The sequence below is a fragment of the Pinus tabuliformis genome, chromosome 3_2 (assembly GCF_031772625.1).
Source record: "Pinus tabuliformis cultivar Carrire ecotype Pingquan chromosome 3_2, CPIR1, whole genome shotgun sequence".
Taxonomy (NCBI): Eukaryota; Viridiplantae; Streptophyta; class Pinopsida; order Pinales; family Pinaceae; genus Pinus; species Pinus tabuliformis.
Window position 1 is genome coordinate 892754583 of NC_142302.1, and position 10874 is coordinate 892765456.

Here is a 10874-nt window from a genome sequence, read left to right on the forward strand (position 1 = left end):
GAACAATTTATTTAACACTTTTTGAAAACATGCAAGTTAAAAAAATGGTTTGGTGTGCTTGCGAAAGTAAATTAATGGAAAATATTTTTTATACTTATTTTTAAAAGTAATAAGTATCGTTTTCCTTCTCAACTTAACATCCACCTCTTTAGTAATAAGTATCCTTTTCCTTCCAAACTCAACATCCACCTTGTTTAGTAACAAAGATCTTTTCTACATCCACCTTGTTTAGTAACAAAGATTTTTTCTAGATGGCCTTTTTATCGGATTTATCTCCAACCTCACAAATGAAGCCCATTCATATTAAGAAAAAGAAGTTTGGAGAATGTGATTTAAACAAGGGCTACATAGTAACTAGTATCTCCTGCTTACCCTAAATGTAATTTAATTGAACTAAAAAATAATAAAGATATAAATATTTATGTATGTAAACTTTTGTTATTATTAATATAAAATCTTGCACTAATTTAAAAAAGAAAAAAATACATAAAAGTTTTATTACAAAATAAAATAATTAATAAATATTGTATTGTTGAATATCATCGCCAAAAATTAAGAAATATATAAAGTAATATTATTTATATTAGCATATGTACACCTCTTCTCTCTCTATATATATTTAAATATGCTTTTAATATGATAATAAGTTATCTTAAATTGAAAATGTGGAGAAAAACACTGAGTCATGAAAAATGAAAATTGAAATAATAAGAAAATGAAAAAAATCAAAATCATAAAGTTAAATAAAATGGAAATAAAACTGAAAAAAAATAATAACTATTAGAAATAGAAGTTACTAAGCATTCCCATAATAAGGTCTCAACTAATCATTTTACAAATAAATAAATTTAAATAATAATAATAATAAATAATAAAAATTTGATTCCCAATATTAAACTATGCCTAAACCATAGAAATTTTTAGTAAAAAAACAATAAACAATTAAAAAAAAAAAAACTAATAATATATAAAATTTACAATTTAATATTAAATAGTTTTAATAATTTTACTTTTATTACCAATTTAATATTAAATAATTTTAATAATTTTACTTTTATTACAAATTTAATATTAAATAATTTTAATAATTTTTCTTTTATTACACTTGTAATTATGATAGTAAGAATGTTTCACGGTTGATCTATATTACTAAGATTTATATGTTAAATAATATCATATTTTCTTATATGTTAAATAATTTCAAATAATTTTTTTTGCTATCTAAAAAACTATTTAACAAAATGATTATGTAATTCTTTTCAAAACATGTATGGTCAATTAAGTTGAAACACACGTATTCTAAATATCCAAATGGTCGGGGATACCTTGTACTACCAAATTATAACTTTTTTGTAATTTATTAATAATGTAATTCTTTTAGAAGCTTGGATAGTGAATTTATAAATTTAAAATACACATATTTTAAATAATCAAATGGTCAGGGATAAGCTTGTACAACCAAGATATAACATTGTATATAATTTTTATTTATTTTTAATCAATTTTTTTTATTATTTGCAATTTTCAAAATTACATTCCCAAGACATCAAAATTTACAATAATCCTAGGTATATTGGATACCAACTAGCTTACAAACCAAGGTATTAATATAGCCACATAACAACTATCTAAAGATATAAAATGAACAACAACTATTCTGACCAAAACCATAACAGAGACTAGCAGTCAGAAAGCAAGACTGAACATCAGAGAGGGTTATATTTGACGAAGTCAGCAGTGTTGGATCCTACGCATTGGTTCCATTTGGGCTTGATAGCTTTCCCTCACATAAGATATGACCCTGTAGATGAGCAAGACGAACATCTAGTCATTCTCGACAATATTTCTTCCACCTCTAAATTCTCTGAATATCAATGAGAAAGGATATAATATCCTTCATGTCCCTTTTTTCCTTTAGAACATATCCAAGCAAAGTTTTCATCTCCCAATGCAAGGTAACAATATGCAAATGTTGGTTCCTTTGACCCTTGGTTTCCCAAGCATTAGGGAGCCAATTAGATACTTTAGCCATTAGCTTGGAATCTGAATAAGCCTAACGTTCACAAGTCGCCTGAGATTCTAACTGCCAAATGTATCCTCAAACTACCAAATGCATGATAGTGAGATGCTATCACTTACACATGGGATTTCACATAGAGCCTTCCTGCAAGGTTATGACCCCCTCGCCTAGTTAGTCTACGATGACAACACATACATTGCCTGGCCATGACAGAAGGCGTAATAGGAATCTGGTGCCCACCCACCCTTGTGATAACCAAAGGAGTTCCTATGCCTAACAAAGTCACAGTCTTGACACCAACAAATGATAACAATATATAAGGGAGAGGAAGGTCTCAAACCCACAAAACTAAAGCTAGAATCTAGAGCCCATCACCAAAAAAATATAACAGGAAGTACTCTCCACCAAAGTCTACAAATAGTCTCCAAATATCCCCTTCTAGTTACAACAGGAGGACAAATTCTAAAATGAAGGTGGCATGATTCCTATAAAAAAAGCACATGGAGAAGTGAAGGCATAAAGAATATTTATAGCAACCATAAGTAACCATAAATCCCATTGACCAAAAGAAATACTAGATAGGGACCCCCACCCAAATTTAAGGGACATACCCATGTCTTAAACACCACAACCAAAATAAGAATCAGCACACAGGGTAGACCAAGCCAAAAGTCACAACCTGCTAGAATAGGCTCGATCATCCAATAGATTTCACAAGATAACTATGAAAACTCTTGGTGCTAGAGATATAGAAAAGTACTTTTGATAAATTAGAGGCTACACAAAGAGACTCAACAAGAGAGAAAGATAATTTCACCAGAAAAAGTAGTGATAACCAAGAGACCAAATAATACTCTACACATCTCCAAAAAGGAAAGGATTCCTAACTCTTGCAAAGAGGAGGACTCACAAGCAACATAAGTTACCGAAATGGTAAGAACCCATAACCAAGCTAAAAAATACCTTACAGTAGCATCACCAATAGCACCAAGGATTCACCGAGGATTAGAGTTGCTCCTGTTTCTTAAGACATCTCCAACTCCTAGAGTGTAAATTCCCTCTAATATGCTGATTTTCTCTATTCAGCAGCCAAGAAGTCTCTCCATGTAACACCCTCCTACTAGGCCTACCCAAAGTAACCATGCCAACTGGGGTAAACATGAAATGAGAGGCTACTATGATCATACTCAACCTCCTATGTGACCTTAAGGAAGTGGAATTGATAGAACATCACATACAGTCATCCAACCTCATCAACAGAACCCTTAGGAGACAAGTCATCCACTGTCACAGCCTATCCCTAGGTCCCATTATTGTTTTGGACCTCTTAAGCCATATTCACTCTCATTCTATGGGAAAGGGAGTGACTGGAAAACCAAAGTCGCTCTTATAGTCCTGCATGTCAGCGACTGTGGACCAATCTTGCTAGTTTTGTTCCAGTAGCCCCGAGATTTAATCCATTTTGTAGGCCAAGAACCTAGGACACTACCCAAAATGGAATGAGAGCTTGAAATAAAGAAAGGTACAAGGAAACAATGAAGAAAAATCAATAAGCCTAACAAGACCTTAACGAAACCCCTACTAGCCATGACAAAATTTCGTCAAACATATCATCGACATGTAACCTATAGGTGTAAACAACATAATTAAGTGTATGGATATCACACTTACCTGAGAATCACGATGAGTCATTGTTCCCTCAGGCCATTTGCTGCATTATCTTCTATTAGGTCATATACACATTATCCATTCATGTACAAGTAAAAACATATTGAGAGCCATACATAGTTGTTGTCACAAAATGTACATATAACTAGCATAATAGGAATAGAAATACCATAAACATATCAGCCAACAAAATCCATATATACATCAATACATTTTCTCATGAAAATCAAAGGAATTAATTTCTAATTAATGAATGGAATAAACCAACCAGAGATGGGACTACCATGTTCCACCTGACCATAGAATGGCTGAGCCAAATATCTCTTCATCCATTCGCCTCCGTGCCATATTCCAAGCATGAATGTGGGATCTCATAGAACACATCAATCAAAACTCATCCAGGGATTCTAGAAGCCATCCACCTCAACCCATCAAAGAGTGATTCAACCTCATGGTCAGACATCATAAAACCATCATCATATTGGTCTCCATCCAAGCCTTCGAAGGCTTCTAGAGAATTTTTCCAATGAACGGTTTCAGAACTAGTAGCTCAACCCACATCTTATACAGGGCTTCTAGAGTGTTTGTCCAACCAAGGATTCTAGGACTAGTAACTCGACCCAACAAGGGTTTCCAGAGTGTTTGTCCAACCAAGGCTTCCAAGACTAGTAACTCAACCCAAGCTATTACAAGGCTTCGAGAGCATTTGTTCAATAAGGGATTCCAAGACTAATAACTCAACCCAAGCTAAGAAAACATGAGAACCAACCAAAAACTAACAATGAGAGTAAACCCACAATCACCATGGATATCCAAGAAAAGGAAAGGTTAGGAAATCCATTGTCGATCTAGGAAATCCTCGATGCCAATGAAAAATCACAACTAAGAAACCACATGCATATTCCATTCATGCCAAAACTAGTGAAGAAATCATACATGAAACTCTGTACTTGGAAGAAAATCTAATGTAGCTACTGATCTTGATGCCCTCTTTCGCTTTCCTTCTCTTCCTTTGCCTTCTTGCTCTAAGAATCCAAATATGTCACACCTTTTAAGAGTGCTCCAAGAAAACTCTAAGTCTCCAAGTGTATGAGAGAGAGAGAGAATAATGAGAGATATCTGACACTGAACTGACCAAGTCTTAGCGAAGAGACTGCCAACTGATCCTCATAAGCCTTTTTATGAATGAGGCCTCTATTTTCTTCATTTTCCATTATTTTCGTTCAATTTCCTCCTTACATGCAACCTTTGATCTTTCACCTTCATTTTATCCTAATATTCGTTATTTTCATAAATAAATGTGCCAAAATACCTTTTTGCCTCTTTAATGCCTTAGCCATTGCCTTTTCCAATTTCCTTAGCCATAAAAAACCAAATGAACACCCACTAGGATGTCTTGCCCACCATTCATCTTGGAATACATGTCCCATCATCCGTTGTATTTATATATTTTACATGAATTTTTAACCAAGGCTATTACAAAACCCTACCCCTTGGAGGAACACCGTCCTTGGTGTTCAATGACACCTATAACCAACAAGACCACTGAAAACAAAACATACTGCCCATGGAGCTTTATAACATAGCTCATTGCAATATTTACAATGACCATCTACTAAAACAAAACATCATGACAACATGACAACATACAACATAGTGGAACCTTATAACACAACTCATTACGGTATTAAAAATAATCGCATATACACATCTTCTAAACCAAAAAATAAGAGAATACGATGCCCATATCAATCAATAAGGGACTCTAGAGGCTCACACCTCCACCCTCAAAGTAGTACCAAGATTCACCTCCTTCCTAGGAAGTCTAGAATCTATTGCCATAGTCGAAGCTGCATCTAATGTCTAGCATTGCAATCCCACGCCACTTGTCCTTTCAGTGAATAGTTACCAGCTCATTGTTCCAGGGCACACTCCCAATGTGCATCTGATTCCATCTGGCAATGCTCGTGACCAAAATAAATCCATCACCGACCTTCCCTTCTCTTCTACACAGTCCCTCAGGAAATCCGGTCAACCCTTCCGTTCAGTCACTCACCTTCCAAGTTTCGTTGGCACCCCCATCATGGGTAGTCCATCCCTTGGAAAGGTTTCCTCACATTGGAAGATACAAAAAAAAGGCATATCCTTGCCTCAAAACCATCATAACGTTCATAGCATGCTCATGGAAATCAATGGAAACTATTGGGTACTAGTGTCCCACAATGGCCTTGCTCCTGAAGTACTTTACCAGCATATTGCTACAATTTTCAATTCCTTTCACTGTTGTTTATTCTTGAAATTTATTTTAACCACCAAACTAGGCATTTCCTTGCTTCCTGTACTAAGCACATAACTTCCATTAGATTCTAAATAAATTGAAATAACTTCAAATCATACCTCATTGGTAGCTCGTCAATAAGTTACACTTGCAATCCCATTTACTTCCTGTCATGACAAGTCAAACTAGTATCATGTATAAAAATATCACATCAGGTTAGCTCAAAACATAACCATCGTAGATCAAAATCATAAATCACATGTAACCATCATAAACGAGAATCATAGATCACATGTAATCATCATATAACAGAATCATAAATCACATGCATAGTAAAACTAAAATACAATACCGATATTTATCCTTCATCGATCCTTACTTATGCCTTTTCTCTTTTGTACACACAATGTATTAGTTTCCATACCAAGCAAAAACCCAATTCCTTCTCCTCCATCATGTGCATACACATAGTTTGCATCACACACATACAACCACACACGCCATACAACACCATGCAACAGATGCACCTATACCTGACATACAACACATACACCTAAACCCAGTGTACGTACGTATACATGCACAATGTACATTAGAAGATATTCATCCACACACAACGTGCGACACCATAAAATTCATACATGTACACCCGGTATACAATGTAACTCATACAACTACACCTAGTGTACAACAAAATAAAATACATATGCCTACATCCAATGTACAACACAATATATGTACCTACACCTGATGTACAACATAACATAAATACATGTCTAGAGTGCAACAAAATGAATGCATATGTCATGATACAATGACTACACAATGCACATACATAGTATCGCATACCTGCAACACAACATGCATGCCATGCACTCAATCCCACATATACACCAGTACCACATGTACCAAGCACCACCTACACAATGTGTGCACATCATCACATGTACACGACACCACTTGCACAATGCCATATGTATATTGCACCACTGTACAACGTGTACACAATACCACATGCACGACATGTACATGACACCAAATGTACACAACTCCACATGCAAGACATGTGCACAACACCACTTGCACATAGTGCCACTTGTACAACATGTACACAACACCACATGCACAGAACACCACTTATACAATCATGCACACCACACCATATGTACATAGCACAACATGTACAACATGCATGCAACACTACTTGTACATAGCACTACATTTCCAACATGTACATAGCATCATTTGTACACAACACTGCATATCCAACATGTGCATAACACCATCTATACCCAGCACTAAATGTGAAACATTCATACAACACTATATTTACTACACCATGTACATAATATTACTTAATCAACATGTACACACACTAAATATACACCACGCCACATGATACTAACCTCATATGTTTGTCATGACTACTCTTCCCACTTGATTCCTCATAGACCAGGAATCTCTTCACGTCATTTGCTTGTGTAAGCAATCATTCCTCCACAAGAATGATTCTTGATGACCCTGTCATATAGTGACATAGATACATGTACTCATACATACATCCTAAAATAATAATGATCTCATCAGTCAACACCATACATACATACATATGTACATATAAGCATTAGTATAAAATAATCATGATTCATGATCACCCTGTTAGACATGACATACATACATGCCTACATGTATACATATATAAACATCAACGTAATCATGATCACAACAAAATTTCCAGATATTATAAGGTTAAGGTTAAGAGAACTTCCTTTATTCATGAAACACATGTACAATATTGAGAACAACAATCCCAACGTAGCCAAGGCATTTGACACCTTAGATCCATTTACTTTACCTTTCCCATGACTCTTTTGTCATCGTCCATTTACCACAATGGACCCAACTAGTCCAACTGACTGTCATATTCTTACCTTCTGTTGTGCTTATTCATACACCGAGCTTCATGTGTGTCTTACATTACCTGTTAGGTACCACACATCTCTCCTCGAGCTCCATCAACGTTTCCTCTTTCCCACCCAATTCCCCATACTCAAAACATAGAAGGAAAGAACAGAAACAAAAACAAGAAGAAAACCATGAAAACCAATAACAACATGACTTCAAAAACGAAGTGGTATGGCCATACTCTAGACATACCTCATTTTTTTGTGCCAAGCATGTTGCTTCCAACTAAACACATCCACGCCATCTCTCAAGGGACTCCAATCTTTTGATGATCCACCTGTAACTAAAGACTAACTAATATACCTCTCAAGTGCATGTTCATGAATATAGCATGTATCCACATAATGTCAGACAAGATTAAGGTTAATAAGACTTCCTATATGCAAAGCACTTGTTTGTTTTAAATTAGGGTTTCCAAACATAGCTAAAGGAATTCTTACCTGATTCCTTTCTTTTACCTTTACCCTACTGCAACTGAGTCTTTCTATATACTATGATGTCACCCAACTGTTAGTTATATAAACACATCAATTATTACCTCATCACGCTAATTCCAATCATGTTTCCTGCAACTGGTCACACAAGTCAACCATATGTTCCAAATATCAAGACAATCATATCTACCAATTTGAGATCGGATTTTACAAACAATCATGTCATAATCCATAGTCATCTCATAGTCATTAGACATAATTCTACAACTATCACCTACTACACTCATGTACATATCAACTATCTCAACACATATGTGTTAGTAAAACCATCTTACTAAAATATCATTGGAACACATACACATATTATGAAATTCATCAAACATTAAACCAACTTGCAAACATACCATGCTAAACAAATCAACTAGGCACCAAACACTCAAACACCAAATAGACGTCATAACCAAACAACCAAGCACCAAATATATGACATAAGAAAAATCATACCTTAATGTATACTAGGGGAGGCTATCTTGCATACACAATAAAGCTAGGTTAGCACGATACAACTTCACAACATATCAAATCAAACATAAATCATGATATCCATAAGAATTATGCCTCTTCATCTGGTCCTAACCACACTTGTTGGTTCGAAACACGTCGGTCAAAAAATTCTCTTATGTGATTTCTATCGAAAGACTTTGCTTAATTCATTATGGATCACAGAAGCTTGAATACAAAAACTAACTAACATGTTCATGTCATAAGATCATAAGCATTTGTCATTCATTCATAACAATCACATATATAAAATCAATCTAGATTAATATGACACCATATCACAAATATGTCGGCTCATACTTGAATATCGCAACCACAACCATCTGCATATGTCAAACCAAGTTAACATAATAACCATCATAACCATCATGCATATGACCAATCCAAATTACAACATCAATATCTCAATGAAATAACCCTAATCATTAAGTTAATAGAACATAACAATAATAAGATATATATCTTTCTCATCAACAACATAAAACCTAATCATCAAGTTATCTAATCAGTAAACAACAAGAAATGCATAAACCATAGGTTACTATCATTATTGACTCTCTTACTCATGTGCATATGACTATGCTAATCAACTATCATCTATTGGGTACGTAACCATAACATCAAAAGACATGTACATAACCTAATGTAAATAACCTAATGCATATGAAAATCCTTAACTTACATACCTGCATGCCAAACATATAATACCTATATTATGCTATGCTCTTATCTCAAAGTCTAATGTTGCAACCTCACTTTGATGATTTGCATCTCCTTCTTTATCTCATTCAACACATTAGCATCATAACAAGCCAATAGCACCATGATGACCTAAATTTCATACCATGACTTCACAAGGCATGTTTGACCTACTATTCATGCATAACTATAACTGAGACCATAAATGCATAACAATTGCATATAGACATATAATACATGAGTACCAAACCATATCCACATTATTCTATCTAGAGTCCAGTCATCAATGCATGACCATATCAACTACACAAACCATGACCTCATGCATGACAAAAACCATTACTCCATTGTACACATTGCCACATGCAACCATCAACATGCATGAGGAATGCCTAATCAACTACACATACGGATAATGCATGTAGTCGAACATAAGAGATCAATTATTGTAATCAACCTACAATAATGATACATGTAATCCAAAATATTCAAGAATGTAACCTAACATACAAGGATGTAAGTAGGTGACATAAAATCAACATATAAACGGCATATAACCATATGCAACTGGTCGTTTACTCATGACAAATACATTTCGTGAAATCAATATAAAATTATTCATGATAACCATACTACAACCCTAATCAATCATCAAGCAAATGCAACAAGCACATGAAGTGCAAGAATAGGAGACACACATGCAACTGACATGCATGCATGACGAACACATTCAACCCATCTAGTCCGAGAGTTGAACCATGCTCTAATACCACTCTGTAACACCCTCCTCCTAGGCCTACACAAAGTAACCATGCCAACCAGGGTAAACATGAGACGAGAGGCTACTATGATCAAATTTGATTTCCTATGTGACGTTAAGGAAGTGGAAGCGACATAAAATCACATACAGTGATCCAACCTCATTAAGAGAACCCTCAAGTGACAAGTCAACCACTGTGACAACTTGTCCCTGGGTCCCCCTATTGTTCTGGACCTGTTAGGCCATAGTCGCTCTCATGCTATAGGAAAGCGAGCGACTAGAAACCCAATGTTGCTCTCATAGGCGTACATGCCAGTGACTTGGGACCAATCTTAGCAGTTTTGTGCCAGTGACCCTGGGATTTAAGCCACTTTTTCAGGCGCAGACCCTAGGCCACTTCCCGTAATGGAATGAAAGATTTAAATTGAAAAGAAAGGTACAAGGAAACATTGAAGCAAAATAAATAATAACAACAAGACCTTAACCAGA